The following is a 17947-nucleotide window of genomic DNA, read 5'->3' as shown; positions in this document are numbered from 1 at the left end:
AGCTGCTGCCCTCTCTCAGTCCACATTTTCCCCTCTCCCTCTGCTCCAAGACTCACAGATTATTCAGTAGCCCCCAAGGGAACCGCTCCGGCATGCAATGCATGCAATCAAGAAGCATTTACTGAGCACTCTTTGCAATCCAGCACAAAAGTGAATGTGATTCAAAGGAGTTCACAGTCTGGGGAGGGGAATTGGCAGGCTGACATGTAAGCAAATGATGACATCAGGGCGATGAGAAGGGCTCTGCGAGGGCTAATTCTTCCTGGCCCAGGAATAAGTGCTATTCTGCCACCCTTCCAGGAGTTTGGCCAATCCAGGAGAAAGAAACAGCAAGTGCAAAGGGCTGGAAGGAGGAAAGAACATGGTGCATCCAGAGAAGAGAAAGAAGTTCTCTGTGATTAGACCAGAATTTGGGGCGAGGAGAGAGAAGAGGCACATTGGGAGAGTAGGTGGGTTGGAGTCTGAAGGGCCTGTTACTCATTTAAGAAGTCTGGACTCTGCAGTAGGTTTAGTGTGTGTGTGTGTGTGTGTGTGTGTGCATTTGTGTGTATAGTGTGTATACATATAGTGATATACGATTGTATATAAATACATATGAATACACACACTGGTATCAGGTAAAACAATTTTTTTAGATGCTGGAGTACTAACAAATAGAAAAAAAAGATGTTGAAGTGCTCCTATTTACCTTCATTTACTTGAACTGCTTATATATATTATATATTATATATATAATTATTATGCAGCACAAGGAATATTACACCTATTCTTCTATGTGTCACATTAAGCTTGTTTTATTTGATTACACATGGAATTCTCTTCTTGAAGATGTCTTCCGTTTTTTTTTTTTTCCTTTTCCTTTCTTTTTACTGTGCTAATGGTCGCCTGCCCCAAACCTCAGAAAAGCAGAAGGAACTTCGTCCTGAAATGTTTCCTTTCACTAAGTCTCAAGAGAGTTCTTGGAAAGATGCTGGCACAGCACGAAGTACACCTCAGCTGTTCATTAGGTTTGTGAATTGTAGATTCTGTGCCAGAGTCAGTGAAATTTCTTTTTTTTTCCCTTATAGTATCTCAACTTCCCGCAGCCCACCCTATGTGCCCAATAACAGCTCCATTTAGTGACATCCGCTAAAGTTTTATCTAGAGAAGTTTTCCCTCTGTACTTCCCCTTTATTGGAAAAAAACAATGGGACACAGAGGAGTCCTGGGACTACGCTTCCCAGCGGCCTCCGTCCGGCTTCTACTCCAACTTCCCTCACAGGGGCGGCTCCTAGCATCTGGGCCCTGCCCACTGGCATCGTATTTAGAACTACAACTTCCAGATGCCTCCACGCGCCGGACCTTTCAAAGAGGGCTTCCCAGCAGCCTCCCGGGTGAAGAGCCCCGCCCCTCGGGGCGGCTGCCGAGGCTTTCCCGGCGCCTTCCGCCCGCCTCACCCATGTCACGTGATGCACCCCCACCAACCGGCACGGGGAGGAGGGCGGCGGGCGGTGGCCAGAGGCGGGGAGGCCGCAGGGGGCGGGCCCTGGAGGGGGCGGAGCGGGGCCCGGGAGCCGAGCAGCCTGGCAACGGCGGTGGTGCCCGGAGCCCGAGGTGGGTGCGCGCTCGCGGCTGGCCTGGCTCTGAGCCGGGCGCTGCGGGGACCTGTGGTGGGAGAGCCGGGAGGAGGAAGTTGGGACTCCCCGGGCCGACGGGTCCGGCGGGTCCTCGCTGCACCCGCGGGTGTAGGTGGGGGGGGGTTCACCCGAGCGCCTCGCTGTCCCTGCCGGCCAGGGCTGAGTGAGGCCGGGCAGCCGCAGGCAGGTGCCTCTGGCTTCCTCCTGTTCTCCCCGCCCAAGGTCCCGGGCCGGCGACGGGCGAAGGTCGGGACGGGGATCGGGGCCGAGGGGGGAACTCTGGGGGCGTCGCGGCCGCTCCCCGGACTTTGCTTCCCCGTCCTGGAGCGGCGAGCCGGCTGGGCGGCCGTCCTGCCTCCCAGGCGACGCGCCGCGGCTGGTCCTCGCCTTGGCCCTCCGCCTGGGGTGGGTGCCCGCCGCATCCCCAGTGGGTCCTGCGGAGCGGCCGCAGCCCGGCGCTGGCCGGGAAGCCCCATGGGGTCTCTCTAACAGAGTTTCGGTGTCACGCACGGGAGGTTTATCTGCTTTTGCAACAGTTGAGAGAAGATCTGAGAGGGAACGGTTAGTTCCCTGATACGCAGTCGGAAGTGTGCACAGGCACGAGCAAGCGCCCTTTGCCGGGTTGCCTCCCTTAACTGTCTTGCTGCGCTCAGGAAGTGAAAACTAATTTTAGTTTTTGCCTAAGCAAATATGAAATGAATCTGCTGCAAAGATTATATTATGGGCTTTATAGACGCATACTAAGTATGAGGTGTAGTGAATTGTGACTGGTTTTTAAATAGACATAATAGACCTTCACAAGAATGAAATCGTGGCATATTAGAATTGACTGGGACCTTGAAGTTCTTAGTTGTTCGTTTCCAGGATGGGGAAACTGAGGCCCAGAGAGTGTAACGCTGTATAATATTGTAATAATATGACCCAAGATTTGGGGCAACCTAATGGCAAAGCTAACATCACAAGTCAGGTCTCTGGGGAGTATCTTGGCCTCTGCCTAACCCGGGTACTTTTTTTTTTTTTTTTGATCACAGCTTAGTTTTGTTCCTTGTAAAGTATCCACCTTAGAGCCTTGAGATCGAGCCAGTGATTTTGCTTTAGTTCAAACCATTTTGAATTTCCTTCAAAACCAGTTTACCAGCCAAATAAGGCAATTAGGCATGTTAATTTATAGACACATTTTGCTTTCATCCAACATATATTTTAGGCACGATCACTTATTGCTCACCAGATTTGACTCAATGACTTTTGGCAGTTTCACAAAACCATATCTATCCTTGAGAGATTCCACACCATGGAGTAGATTCAAACCAGTGAAAGTAGAGAAGATTCATTGGGGCTTTTAGATTCTAGTTATTAAATGCTTTTAAACAGTTGGGTCTCCTTACCTTAAAGTTCTAACTTATATTTATCAGGTTGTCAGCGGCTTCATTTACCCATTATACCCAGAATGCCCATAGTGTGCCTGCGGCGTCCCAAACACCGAGAAGACAACAGACAGCACCACTAAGTCCCTGCCTTACAGAACTTATGTGTGGGGAAGCAGACAATAAAAAAAAAAAAAAAAAAAAGCAATGATATATTTTCTAGTGGAGATGAGCACTATGCGGAAAAATAGAGCTCTGAAACTCTATGATGTCAATAAAACAGGCTGGCATGTTTGAGAGTGACTTGGGAATTACATTGAATTGTTAGTTTTAAGAGTGTCAGCTGCTGCTCCATTAAAGCAAATAATGAAATCCAAAAGTAAATCTGTCTAAATCAAAGAGATTCTATGGAGTCATCATTTCTCTGGCGATTGCCTCTTGGATCATAAATTCATCCTAGCTTCATTTTTACTTGCATTTTTTTCTCTTACATGCAAACAATAAGTGCTTTCAAACACCTAGGGAGGTGGTCTTCTAGTCACTCCCTGTCTCAGTAGTTCCCTTACTCTAGCTACAGAAGGCTCTGCTGAGGTCAGTATTCCTTGTTGATTTCATGCCAGTGTCTGCCTGCCTCAGGCTACCTTATGCAGAGATTTCTTTTCCTGCACTCTGGTTTGTACTGAGAACCTACCATCTGAAACCATTGTCAGTCTTTAGGTTGTGTGGTTTGTAAAGAAACGAGTTCATTTTGATGTTAGCTGTAGCGTAAAGAAGCATTCAACTTCTTAAAAACTAAAGCGCTAGTAAAATGGCATGCATGGTGGCTTACTATACAAGTTCATCTGTTTAGTACCTCTTCTCTCATATTCTGTATGTTCAATGGCTTCAAAGCAAATTTTTTCATTTTTACAGGTTCTAAAAAATGACTAAACTTATAAACAAATACTCAAATATTCTTTGTTCCAAAATGAAAGGAGGGTTAACAAAATGCAGTTACTTTAAAAACCACTGAAAGAACATGTGGTTCTTGCTCTTATTGAGGGCTCCAAAATCAAGAGAAAAGCAGAGCCTCTTCAAGGCTTAGTAGGCAACATTTTGAACTGGTGGCCAAAGGATTTCAAAGGCCAGAGTTTCTTGTTATTTCTAAAGTTTTTTTCATTTTATAGAAGAATAAGAGGTTGCTTTCATTATTCTTTAGTAATTTCCCTTCCCTGCATCTGACCTCTTTGAAGTTCTGCTTTCTTTATTTTCTAGTTTCTCAGTTCATTATTCTTTTTTGGCAGATGGGGGAGGGACAGGGGCTGCCATTTGCCTGTAAGGTATTGACCCTGGATTTGAATCCTGGCTCTAATATTACCTGTGTGACTTTGGGTGAGTTACTTACCCCTGTGCCTCAGTGTCCTTACCTGTAAAATGAAAATAATAATACGAATAGTACCTGCCTCAAAGGGTTGTTGGCCAGAGTGAATGCTAATCTATGTCCAGTGCTTAGAATAGTGTCTTGCACATAGCACACACTCAAGAAAAGTTAACTGTTACTGACTAGGACTACATGGAACTCCCTTGTTTGCTTTTAAAGATTTATTTATTTGAGAGAGAGAGAGAGAGAGAGAGAGAGAGAGAGAGAGAGAGAGCATGCAAATAGGGGGAGGGGCAAAGGGAGAGGGAGAGAGAGAATCCCAGGCAGACTCCCTGCTGAGCGTGGAACCTGACAGGAGGCTCAATCCCAGGACCCTGAGATCATGACCTGAGCAGAAATCAAGAGTCTGACACTTCACCCAGGGCCCCCCCCCTTGTTTGCTTTCAAAGAAAAAGAATGATTCTAGACATGTCCTAATACACTTTTGGACGTCCAGTAAGCGTGATTTTTCTCTAGCCATTTCTCTGCATTTCATGGTTGACTCGAGCTTTTAGTTTCAGGTGACATTGGCATCAGTGTCCACAGTTCCTGCAGTGTTAAGTTCCCTTTACTATTTGGACTCAGAAATTACTTGAGACCATATTTTGTTTGTTTCTACAAACATGACTAGAGCAAGAAAGGCCTTCTTCCAGTTCCTCTGCTTTGAAAGCAGGAGGGTACCAGGAGACCCAGTTGGAGTTAGTCAGGTGAGATCCAGTTGCCATCCTGTAGTTGGAGGACAGTTTTTCACGTTAAATGTTTACAGTGTGTTTTTCCACCTGAGCACCTAGACAGTCTCATCCTTTTCTTTTTAAGAATGCAGCGGGCACCTGTTTAGAACATTGGCATCATGCACTAGCGCTTTCTTTCTGTTTCTGAGGAAAAAGAAATGGTAAAGGAGCCCTTTGTCTGTGTGAGGTGGCCGAAAGCTTCCTGAGTTTGGATTCCGGAAGCCAGGTTCAAGTCCCATTTCTGCCCCTTCTTAACTCTGTGACATTGGATAAGTCATTTTACCTCACTGCTGCTGCCTCCTCCATTTGTAAGACAGAGCAGTGAGCCCCGCCAAGCTCCCAGAGCTTTCCAGAGAATCAAATGTACATCAGTACCCCTTTGTAGGCTGTGCAGCGTTATTATTGCATTCATGTATTATATAGGCCGTCGCTATTTGGAGAACTGGTGTAAGAGAGCAGGGTCCTTCCTGTTCTTGGCCCCCCTCCCCCATGGCTGTAGGTGCAGCCTCTCTGCCTTGCTCTCCCTCTTCTGTCAGCATTGAAATATGCAAGTGTTTGATTGCCTCTCTCAAATGGACCTGAAGCCATTGGTACTTACGAGCTTCCATTTTATTGATTCCTAAAATGGTAGTACCGCATAACCAACAATGACAGGGCAATAGCAAGGCAATCTCTTGCACCAGGGAATATTGCCTGCCTTTTTCTGAAGTGTTTCAGAATGAAAATCTTTCCTTTTTCAAATCAACACCTTACATTAGCTCCTCAGTGCAGCTTGAGGCCCTGCCAAGCTCCTGCATCCATACTAGACTGGATGCTCTACTCAGGGGCTTAGGATGGGAAGAAATACAGGGCCTTGATTGCTCTCCAGGTCTATGCTGCCTTTCTTGTTCCAACAGAACCAAAACAGAGTGCTGTTTTCTCATTATTTGAAGTTGTTTCTCAGTATCTTGAAATGACTCCATAAGTAGCTCTTTGAAATGTCATGTACTCATGTTCATCCAGTACTGCTGCGTCTCCCCTCTTTGTCTTGATATGTAATACCTGCATATTTCAGCATTACTTGTTTCATCTTCCAAGCTTGTGCAGAAAGGGGCTGAGGTTGGAGACGTTTTTTCCTGGGCAGGTGAAACCTAACATGGCCCTCCACACACAGTAGACATTTAGTACATGCTCTTTGACTTGAGCTGGACAAGGAAGGGATAGTTCAGAGTTGTTTGGATGTGTCCATTTCAGCAAATTCAGTTGTATGTACAGAGACCATATCCCCTGACTGCAAGATGAAATGGAGCTCATGCTCAGCCTTCCTTGTTGTGGTCAATTAGCAGATGAATAAGAAAGTTCTTTGAGTCCAGTGATGGGAGAGGTCTTACATGTTGCATTCCCAGCCTCTGGATTTTTGGACTATTGTCATGAGCAGTTTTAGAATAGGTTCATTTTTGTTTTGCTTGTTGGTATGTTTGGGGGTGGGAAGGGGTAAGGGAAGTTGAAGGGTAATAATTGAAAGTAAAAATAAAAGTAACTTGTTTGTAACTCATTCTGTTCTCATTCCCTTGCCTACAGACCTTGACAACACAGTGATGTCCTTTCATTAACTTGTGATAATTGTTCTATATTGATATCATGTCCTTGGGCTTTCCGTGAGAAGGAAGCATTGTTTCCCAGAGCCTCTTAAAACGGAACGGGCTGCTATGTCACGGCACCATGCTTTCCCCTTCAGGGGAGCTCTTGAGGCCGAGGTGGCCATAAAGGGGATTCGTGGCATCAGATGGTGGCGCTTGAAATGCCCTCGTCTGAGCCTTAAGTTCCTTTTCGGCCCCGAGATGACTTAGGTGGGGACTCAGGAGAACAGGGACTGTGCTGTCAGGGTTCGTTCCAGCAGTCCTGGAATTGACCTGAGCTGTTTTGCTAAAAGAAGAAATGCACCTGCGGGACAGCAACCCCCAGCCATGCTTGTCAGTAGTACTGGGTGGGTCACAGTGACAAGGAAGATCCGCACTTGGTTTCAGGGAGACCCAAGGAGACCACTGCCCTTGATACTAGTTATGTGGCGGGCAGGATATGCGAAAGCTCAGTGGACATTCCGTTTTGAGCTTTCTGGTCCTGACGTGTTCCTTGCCCACATTGATACTTCCACATCTGAGAGAGAAAGGGAGTCCCTAGATGGAGGGCAATTGGAGCTGGCCCTCACCTCTTTGTAGTTCTTGCTGTGAGGCCGAACAGCTGAGTTTTTAAAGTTGAGGCTGAGTGCAACCCTGCTGGCCATTTCCTTTCTTTACTGTTACCAGCTCTGACATGACATGATCATTTCTCCAGAGGTCCCCATCACCTCTGTGCCACAAAACAGTTTTTCCTTGTTACTAATTGTCCAGATGCTCCTGCCCTTCCTCGGCTCCTGGGAGCTTAGGAGAAATGCAGAATTTGAGGCCCCTCAGGTCTACCCAGCCAAGAATCTGCATTTTAATGACACCCCTAGGTGATCTGTATGTACATTAAAGTTTGAAAAGGCTGGTTTAAGTAATAGTTCACATCCTGGCTTCCCCATGATCCTTTGAGACCTTGTGGTCCATTAGAAAGATAATTCGAGCCACATGTGTAACCCATGTTCCTAATAGCCGCATTGAAAGAGAAACAGATGAAGTCAATTTTTATAATATATTTAACCTAGTAGATCCAAAATACTGTCATTTCAACATGCAATCAGTGTAATGATTAGTGAGTGGTCTCCCCTCCCCTTTTTTTGTATGAAGTTGTGAACATCTGGCACATACTTTACGTTTACAGCGCCCCTCAAGTTGGACTAGCCGTATTTCAAGTGTGCGGGGGCTACGTGGACTAGTGGCCCCCGTGTTGGACAGCGCAGCTTTGAGAGATACATCCTGGCCTTGATTTGCTGATGATGTCATCAGATTTGCTGTCAGTGCCTGAAGAGCAGTTAGAGCCGGGGTCGCCTCAGTAATAACTTGCATTAACGATCCGTGGAACCTGTGGCAAACCCTTTGCCCGTTGGGATTATGCACATCCCATTTGAATAGAAATGAATGTGCTGGAATACTGCAGATCAGTGGTTTGCCACGCTGGCTCTCATTAGAATCACCTGGGAGCTTTAAAGACCTGCTGCTCAGGCCCCACCCACTGACGTTCAGATGTACTTAATCTTGGGGGAGATCGAAGGTGTGCATTTTGTGCAGTGCTCCGCCTGCCGCTCAGCTCGAGAACAGCTGCTGTAGGAGCGTGTCTCCAACCTGGGTAAGCCGAGAACGACCCGCACTTCGGGTCCAAACAGATTCCGACTCAGTGGGTCTGCCGGGCGGGAGAGCCGGCTTCAGTTGCGGCGAGCTCCCAGGCTCTGTCACTGGCACTTTGACTTTGGGTAGCCGGCTGCCTCGGGATCACCTGAGGGCGTTTCCCAAAAGACAAGTTCCCTGGCGGCAAGCCTGGAGTTTCTGATTCAGGGGGTGCGGGGTGGGGCCCAGGAGTTGTACTTGAGAAAGCACCATGTTTTCCGTATTACACCACGAAGTATTAGGTTTACTTTAGGTTTTGTGTAGGCACAGTTCTAGTGCATACTTGTTTTGGCCTAAGTGGATGTTGAATGATATCAAACTCCTTTTCTGCCTTTATGGAGCTCTGTTTTTTTCCCCCTTGGCACCTGTTAAGCTGATGGGGTATTTTAAGGGATTTTCTAATACAACATTGTAGCATTAACCCGGTTTGCCTGCTGGGGTGAAACCAGCATGTTTCTTACTGCCGGACTTGATTGGTATAGTATTTTCTTCAGGATTTTTACATCTGTATTTGAGAGTGAGATTTGGCTTTCCTCTACTATCTTTGCCTAGTGTCAGTTTGCTAGCCTTGTAAAGTGAGTGAGAGCATTACCTTTTTCTGGTATCTGGAAGTTCCTGTAAGATTGGAATTACCTGAATTCTTTTTTTTTATTTTTTTTATTTTTTAAAGATTTTATTTATTTACTTGAGAGAGTGAGAGAGAATGAGAGAGAGCATGAGAGTGGGGAGGATCAGAGGGAGAAGCAGACTCCCCGTCGAGCAGGGAGCCCGATGCGGGACTCGATTCCGGGACTCCAGGATCATGACCTGAGCTGAAGGCAGTCGCCCAACCAACTGAGCCACCCAGGCGCCCCAGAATTACCTGAATTCTTGAATGTTTGGTAGGACTTGCCCCCAGAGCCACCTGGGCCTGGTGTATTTGGTGTGGGAAGATGTTAAACTACCAGTTAATATCTGCCATTATCTGTGGTTATGTCTGTCTTTTCATTTTTTAAATTTTTTTAAGATTTATTTATTTGAGAGAGAGAGAGAAGGAGCGGGAGGGGCAGAGGGAGAGGGAGAGAGATTCCCAGGCCGACTTGGTGCTGAGCCAGACGCAGGGCTCAATCCCATGACCCCGAGGTCAGGACCCAAGCCGAAACCAAGAGTCGGATGCTTAACCGACTGTGCCACCCAGGCGCCCCTGTCTTTTCATTCTTTTTTTTTTTTTTTAAGATTTTTATTTATTTATTTAACAGAGATAGAGAGCATAAGTAGGCAGAGCGACAGACAGAGGGGGAGGGAGAAGCAGGCTCTCCACCGAGCAGGGAGCCCACTGCGGGGCTCGATCCCAGGACCCTGGGATCATGACCTGAGCCGAAGGCAGACGCTTAACCGGCTGAGCCACCCAGGCGCCCCTGTCGTTTCATTCTTAAATCTTAATATTGTTTGTGCCTTCTTTTTTTTTTTTTTCTTAGTCTTGCCAGAGGTTTGTCAGTTGTGGTTATGCAGTATGTTTGTCAGTATGTAGAAATGAATGAACATAATTATATTCTCCAGTTTCTTTTTGATTTTTAATGAGTAAAAATTTTACATAACTTTATTTTTATTTTTTTTGAAGATTTTATTTATTTATTTGACAGAGCGAGCACAAGCAGGGGGAGCAGGGGCAGAGGGAGAGGGAGAAGCAGACTCCCTGCTGAGCAGGGAGCCCAATTCGGGGCTCCATCCCAGGACCCTGGGATCACGACCTGAGCCAAAGGCAAAGGCAGATGCTTAACCGACTGAGCCACCCAGGAGCCCCTTTATATAATTTTAAAGTCAAATTTACATCAGGGTGTTTTACCGAGAAACCTTACTTCCATCCCTGCCTCTTGCCAGGCATTCTGTTTCCCCCACCCCGTCCCAGGTAATCAACATTATTAGGTTTTAGTTTATCTTTCTGTTTCTTCTTCTTTTTTTTAATATAGAACGCTTCACAAATTTGTGTGTCATCCTTGAGCAGGGGCCGTGCTAATCTCTGTATCGTTCCAATTTTAGTATATGTGCTGCCGAATCGAGCACTCTTCTGTTTCTTTTGTCGTGAGTGCGCGCGCGCGCACACACACACACACACACACACACACACATTTGCATTTCCCCCCTTACACCAAAAAAGCATATTACATACACTATTCAGTCTCTCTTTTTTTTTTTTCCACTTAAAATATATCCTGGAAATCACTCTTCATTTTCTCCTCTCTTTGGATTTATTTTGTGGTTTGGATGTTTCAAAACATTAGAATTATTATTATTTAGTTCTAGGATAGCCTCATTTCTATTGTGATTATTTCATTCACCTATGGGTTTAGAAGTATATTTTTAAATTTACAAATACATTTTCTAGGTATTTTTAGAACTGATTTCTAACTTCACTGCATTATGGTTAGGGACTGTGGTCTGAATACCAGCAGGTCTTTGGGATGTGTTGAGGGTAGGTTTATATAGTGTTTTGTGGTTGGCTTCTTTCACTTAGCATAATGCTTTTCAAATTCATCCATGTTGGCTCACAGATCCACAGTTGGTGACTTTCTGTTGTTGAGCAGTGTTCCACAGTTATTTGTTTATTCACTAGTTGATGAACATTTGAGTTGACTGAGTTTCTGGCCATGGTGAATAAAGCTGCTATGAACATTTGCTTACGAGTCTTTGTGTGGACTTGTGTTTTCATTTGTGTAAATACTTAGGTGGGGCATCGCTGGGCGGTATGCTTAGTGTATGTTTAACTTTACAAGAAACTGTCAAACTATTTTCCAAAGCGCTTGTGCCAATTTGCATTCCCACTAGCAAAGTAAAGTATGAGAGTTCTGCTTGGGCCCATATCCTCAACTCTTGTTATTGTCTGTCTGGTTAAATTGGAGCCATTCTAGTGGGTGTGTAATGGTAGCCCACTGTGATTTTAATTTGCATGTTCCCAATGACTAATGATGGGCAATGAGTATGTCTTCACGGGCTCATTAGCCATTTGTACATCTTTGGTGAAGTGTTCAAATCTTTTGCCTGTTTCTTATTGGATTGCCTGTCTTATTAAATTTTAAGAGTTCTTTATATATTTTGATTATAACACCTTTATGAGATCTATGATTGGCAAATACTTTCTCTCAGACTACAGCTTACCCTTTCACTTTCTTAATTGTGCCTTTGAAAGAGCAAGGTTTTTAATTTTGATGATGTCAGGTTTATCATTTTTTTCCTCTTCAGGTTTATGCTTTTTGTGTTCTAAGAAATCTTTGCCTAACCTAAGTTCATAAAGATTTTCCCTTGTGTCTCCCTCTAGGACTTTTGTAGTTTTAGTACTTATTTATGTTTAGATCTCTTATGTCTTCCCCGCCCCCCCACAGGTTCATACCCTATATAATCCCCTTCCCTTGAGTTTACAGCCTTGTGAGACCTTGAGGAGAGGATCCAGCTAAGCTGTGCCAACTCCTGACCCATGACCCACAGAAACTGCACGATGATTAATGTATGTTGTTTACAGCTACTAAGTTTGTTATGCAGTAATATAAAACTAATACTTTTTTAAAAAGATTTATTTATTTGAGAGAGAGCGAGCGCGTGCAAGCAGTGGAGGGGGAGGGGCAGAGGGAGATGGAGGGAGAGAATCCCAAGTAGACTGCGGGTTGAGTGTGGAGTCCGACATGGGTCTCCATCTCACAACCCTGAGATCATGACCTGAGCCAAAATCAAGAGTCAGATGCTTAACCGGCTGAGCCACCCAGGTGCCCCTAAAACTAATACTTCAATGCTTCATTTCACTTGATTTTGTATATTGTATGAAGTAAGGGTTAATATTCACTTATTTTTTATATGGATATCAAATTGCTCCAGCATCATTGGTGGAAAAGACTATCCTTCTCCCACTGAATTACCTTGGTACCTTTGTTGGAAATCAGTTGGCTGTTGCTAGGACCTCCAAAAGATGGGTCTCATCCTGAAGCCAGTCTTTGGCAATTCCTTTGGACAGTTTTTTATTATGGCAAGCTGCCTGCTGGGCAGGCTAACTAGTCCTGCCAGTATCACACAGTCTTGATTATTGAGGCATTTTCAGTAAGTCTGGAAATTGGATAGTGAAAGTACTCCAACTTTTTTTTTTCCCCTTGAAGGTTGTTTCAGCTATTCTTGGTCCTTTGCCTTTCCATATAAATTTTGGAATCGTCTTGTCAATTTTTGCAACAAAGCCCATTAGGATTTCATAGGGATGGCATCGAATCTCTAGATCAATATTGACATCATACCAATATTGAGTCTTCTGATCCTTGAGCGGGATATGTATTTCCATGTACTTAGGTCTTCTTTAATTTCTCTCAGCAGTGTTTTATAGTTTTCCATGCATGGTTCTTGTATACATTTTGTTAAATGTATCCCTAAAGATTTCATTTTTTTATATTATGCAGGTGATTTTTTTTACACTTTCATGTCCATTTGTTCATTGCTAGCAATACAAATATCATGGGTTTTTATGTTGACCTGAATATCTGCAACCTTCCTAAATTTACTTACTGGTTCTGGTAGTTCTTGTACAGTATTCTTGGGATTTTTTGCATACATGACCATGTTGTCTGCGAATACGATTTTACTTCCAATATGTTACGACTTTCATTTCTTTTACCTTATTAAACTTGCTAGGATCTCTAAGAGCTATGGAATGCAAGCAATAAGAGCAACCACCCTTGCCTTGTTCCCACACTTAGTGGGAAAGCATTCCATCTTTCATCATTAAGTATGATATTAGCTATAGGTTTTTCATAGGTGCTCTTGACTATTCCTAGTTTGCTGAGGGTTTTTTTTTTTAAATCATGATTAGATGTTGAATTATGTTTGTAGAAGCCATGTCTCAGATACAATCTTTAGGAGGATAGTATACGTCATGAATAGCCTTGTCGACTTGACATAATCACCACATTACTATCCCTTACCAACCACCACTATCCAGCTTTTCCTCCTGTTGATAACAGAATTTCCATCTGGAGCATGGGAATTTTTTTTTTATTCTTCTATGGAGCAGCATATATTGCTCCTTCAAAAGCCGTGGAAATTCTCTCTCAGATGCGTATATGTCATTGTTATGGTACTGGCAATTCTTCATCTTCTGACACCCGTTTTGGTTCCTCTTCATCTCCTTGCCTTTTTTATTTCTGCCTTTTTCCTTAGATTATTTTCTCACATCTATGAAAACCTTCTCCCTGCTAATAGTGCCAAGCTTCAGAAGTGTGTGTGCGTGCGTGTGTGTGTGTGTGTGTGTGTTCATGTGTTCGGTCCTTCGCCTTCTTGTATGGCTTGGGTGATTGACCACTGTATTTATGACTGATTGCCCTACTCTGGGTCACTGCATGTCGTTCTCTTTCTGAATCTCCAAGGCATCTAATGAAGCCAATCTTTAGAGATCCCTTTGCACACTTCTCTTAACTATTATGGCAAATTGCTTATTCAGCAGGCTAGGTAGTCCTGTTGCTGATTTCTGCTAACCTTCAAGGTCAACCTGCTCTTGTAAATTAGGACTAATAAAGATGTATCATGCCCAGCATTTGCAGCAGTTGGCCACATTCAAAAACCTCACCTGCTGCTTTTTCCTTCTGGCCCATGTAGGGAAGGGACAGGAAACTCTATAAAACTATCCAGCCCGTTTCTGGAACTCTTTGGAATTGCCCTCAGGCACCTTTTAAAAAATATCCTCAGTGGTGTCAAATCTTTGAGTGAGGACTGGGCATTTGGCTTCAGGCCAAAATGAGGCTCATCTGTTAAATAGAGTGGGCACCCATGCAGTGGGAAGCATTATTTTTCATTGAAAAACTGAGATGTGATAAAATTCATGAGATGATGTTTTATGTAGCTCTAAACTCTAAAGGCAGTTTCAAGAGAAGAACTGGAAGAATACTTTGAATGGTGATGGGGCGCCTGGGTGGCTCAGCCGGTTAAGCGTCTGCCTTTGGCTCAGGTCATGATCTTGGGGTCCTGGGATCCAGTCCTGCATCGAGTCCCACATCGGGGCCCCCACTCGGCAGGGAGCCTGCTTCTCCCTCTCCCTCTGTCCTCCCCCCCACTCATGCTCTCTCGCGTGTGCTCTCTCAAATAAATAAATAAAATCTTTTAAAAAATACTTTGAATAGTAGCAGTGTTACTGGAATAAGTGCACATGACCAAAAGGGCCTGCTTTGAAGAACCCCGGCTCCATATGCTTTGCTAGGCATTTTAACAAAGGCACCCTTACATCACAGTTGTACCTCATGGGGTCTGTATTTGATTTTTGTCCACTAATAATGAAGTTTTTCCATCTTTTTGGTATACTTGGTTCAGTGCCTCCGAAACATGGATGTGGGGAGAAGAGGCCCTATTTGTTTACTCGTCTGTTAAATGGAGGCTAGAGTTCCTGTTTGTGACCATCCAATTTTATCACATAGAGATGGCATTCCCAAAAAAACCTTTTGTATTCAGCTGTGAAAGCATGAAGCATTCCTCATTTCTCATTTGACCATCTACCAGAGAACCAGAGCCACAAATATCTGTTAGTGGGCAAGAGGGTCAGACTGACTGGGTTTGAATTCTAGCTTTGACAGTTCTTAGCGGACACATTCTTTAACCTTCCTATTCCCTGGGGTTGTGTGTTTTGATATGAAGATAGTAATAGTAGGGTTATAAGGTTGTTGGGTGGGGGGATCGAATGAGTTCATCTATGCTTAGAACAATGCCTGGCACATAGTAGGGGGTCAGTAAATGAAAGCCATGATCATTATCCACGAGCAGATGTTCTGTTTTGATTTTTAACTGTGTAGTATCACCTGTATGTTTGGCTTTATTACTATTTAATTTCTATCTATTCATTATCTTCATTGCTATTTCACTTATATTTATTCATCTCCCCAACTCAGTTGCTGGCTCCTTGAAGATATATCTCAGTTTTTTTTTTTTAGAACTTCCTACTGTGGTCCAGAGTAGTTGCCCAGTATATATTTATTAACTGATTTTGGACCTCTTTGGAAATAATTACATATGCTGAGCAAGGAGTGCCTCAGAAATAGTTAGCCTGGTGTCATTTCATTATTTCTTCTCAGAAGCTATATTAATATTTTAGTGCTGGTTAATTTAATAGGTATTTAGTGAATCCTTATAGACGGTTTGACAGACTAAATTATTCTGACTGTAACCATATGTTGACATGACCATTCTGTAGATTGTTAATTTCTGCAGCTAATCTCTTGCCTGTTATGCGTTGGATCGCATTCCCCAAAAAGATATGTTGCTAGGCTTAGCCCCCAGCACCTCATAGTGGGACCTTACTTTGAAATAGGGTCATTGTAGACATAACTAGTTGAGATCATACTGGAGTCGGGTGGGCCCTTAATCCAATATGACCAACGTCCTTATAAGAGAGAAGAAGACCATGTGAAGACACAGACATATGGGGACAACTCTGTGTGACAGAGATCGGAGTGATGCAGCTACAGGCCAAGGAATGCCAGGGACTTCCGGCCACCACCAGAAGCTCGGAAGAAGCAGGGAAGGATCCTCCCTGAGTGCCTTCAGAGGAGCATAGCCCGGCAGATACCTTGATTTCAGACTCATAGCCTCTGGAACTTGAGAGAAGAAATTTCTCTTGTAAGCTCTCTGGTTTGTGGTACTTTGTTAGAGTAGCCTCAGGAAACTCAGAGATTGCCATCCATTATTTTGCCTTTTTCCCCCTTGCTGCTTGAATTAGAGTGTTGATAACCCTGAGATTTCATCTCCAGTGGTTGGTTTGCCTATATTTTCATCCATTATCCATCTTCTCCATATAATTAAAAAATATATTTACAGCAAATCAGACAAAGGTATTGGGAAATCTGACGCAAAAATACCATTGCAGTTCTCCTACAACTGTTTGTAGCAGAACAGTTTGTAATAGCAAAACCTGGAACCAGATCGGAAGCCGTGGTGTGGAACAACAGACTTCTATGCAGCAGTGAAAATGTGTGGAACACAGCTCCGCACGTCTACGTATATGGCTCTCCCAACCATGCTGTGTGAGCAAAACAACGGGCAGAAGAATATGGCGTGATTCCATTTATGTATAAAAGGCCAAAACCACACGAAAGCAACATCACTTAGGGATATTTATATTTATGAAAAATGACACAGATATGCAAAGGAGTGATAAACACAAAAATCAGCCCTAAGGAGGGAGGGTGGGGTACCTTTAATAGCTGAAGACTAATGTCTCCAAAGTAATGAAAGTTTGTGAAGGTAATACTATATTCATTGATTCATAGACTGAGTGCCCAGGCTGTTGCGTGCTGGTGCCACAAGGTGAAATAGCCCTGGCCCTTAGGAAGCGCAGATCGAACAGCACACAGTGTCAATGGATAAGTACAGTACAGCCTGAGAAGTGAAATATTAGAAATCTGTACAATGTACGGAGAAGCAAGGTGTGTGTGTGCACGCACGCGTGCCCATGGGGAAGTCGGGTAACGCTTCCTGTATCTTGAAGCAGGTAAATAAGGACCCAGGGCCAACAAGGCTCCTGCGCCGCCTCCAGTAAAAGTGCCTGGAGGAATTGGTCTGAGTGGAAGGTTATCATCTCCGGCCTTTCATCCTCTCCCTATTTTTCTGGAAACTGCACATCTGCTCTTTAGTTCTTTCCATCCCTCCCTCTTCACCACTGATTCTAGTTGGAGGAATCTTTGTCAGGAACGCCAGTCTGAGAAGGTCCTTGGAGAGTAACGAGATGTTCTGGACGGGCACCTTCATTATTACTGTAGTTGTGACTGTTTCCGTATGTTTACTCTTACCTTCGAAAATTACGGTCTTAACTTTTGCTTAAGAAGGTACTTTTCACTTACAAATTTAAAGTGGACTTTTTGCAGTAGTTTCTCACAGGGAAATGTAGTTCAACAAAATGCAGTTTTATCATGGAGTACATTAGCTGGGTTCATGAGTTTTGAAATTGGCAGGTGGATGGGGAACTTGATCTTGTTCCTATTTTAAAACTTTGTTTACTGGCAGGTATTTGACAGTTACAAAATCCACTGGTGGATTCAATGATTTGTTTAAGTGTATGTGATATTACTAGGTAGCCTTTTTACATTAAAAAAAGTGAACCTGATGGTAGTTGATTTTTCTAAGAGTTTATATAGCATACCATTTCAATTCAGGAAGCATTTTGAAAGTTACCTTGTTCCATGGCCACCGCTCATGCTGCTGAAGCCAATCAGCTGTCTTGAAGATGTGCCATTTGTCATGAGGGGAACCAAGTAGAGTGGATCAGTTCAAATCCATTGCTAACCACTGGAAAAAATGATTCAAAAAGCATTCTACACTGGATCTGAATTGTATTGCTTTTAGCCAAAGGTCTTTGCAGCATTTAAAGAAGTAGAAGTAAGTGTATTGTGTTCTTAAAATGAATAGTAGGGGTGCCTGGGTGGCTCAGTCGGTTAAGTGGTTAAGTGTCGGACTCCTGATTTCGACTCAGGTCATGATCTCAGGGTTGTGAGATCTAGCACCATTTCGGGCTCAGTGCCGGAGGCTGCTTGTTCTTCCTGCCCTCTGCCCCTCTGCCCTTCTC

General features: G+C 44.0%; 1 protein-coding gene and 1 non-coding gene across 4 annotated transcripts in view; one reads left to right on the top strand and one right to left on the bottom strand.

Moving 5' to 3' along the window:
- Window positions 1-1523: 1523 nt before the first annotated feature.
- The window catches only part of MTM1 (myotubularin 1), a 94862-nt gene continuing 78438 nt past the window's right edge, over window positions 1524-17947 (top strand). For 2 of the 3 annotated variants that reach the window (XM_078064772.1, XM_078064771.1), the window contains exon 1: window positions 1532-1593. The gene's annotated coding sequence lies outside the window, so the exon portion shown is untranslated. Of the gene's footprint in view, window positions 1594-17947 lie in introns of all 3 variants that reach the window. The other variant, XM_036102384.2, reaches the window with a different exon arrangement.
- On the bottom strand, window positions 10334-10437 carry LOC118542318 (U6 spliceosomal RNA). Its single transcript, XR_004920529.1, has one exon. It is a non-coding gene; the product is annotated as a U6 spliceosomal RNA (small nuclear RNA).

This window comes from Halichoerus grypus, chromosome X (genome assembly GCF_964656455.1).
Source record: "Halichoerus grypus chromosome X, mHalGry1.hap1.1, whole genome shotgun sequence".
Lineage (NCBI taxonomy): Eukaryota > Metazoa > Chordata > Mammalia > Carnivora > Phocidae > Halichoerus > Halichoerus grypus.
This window is presented reverse-complemented; position numbering and strand designations above follow the sequence as displayed.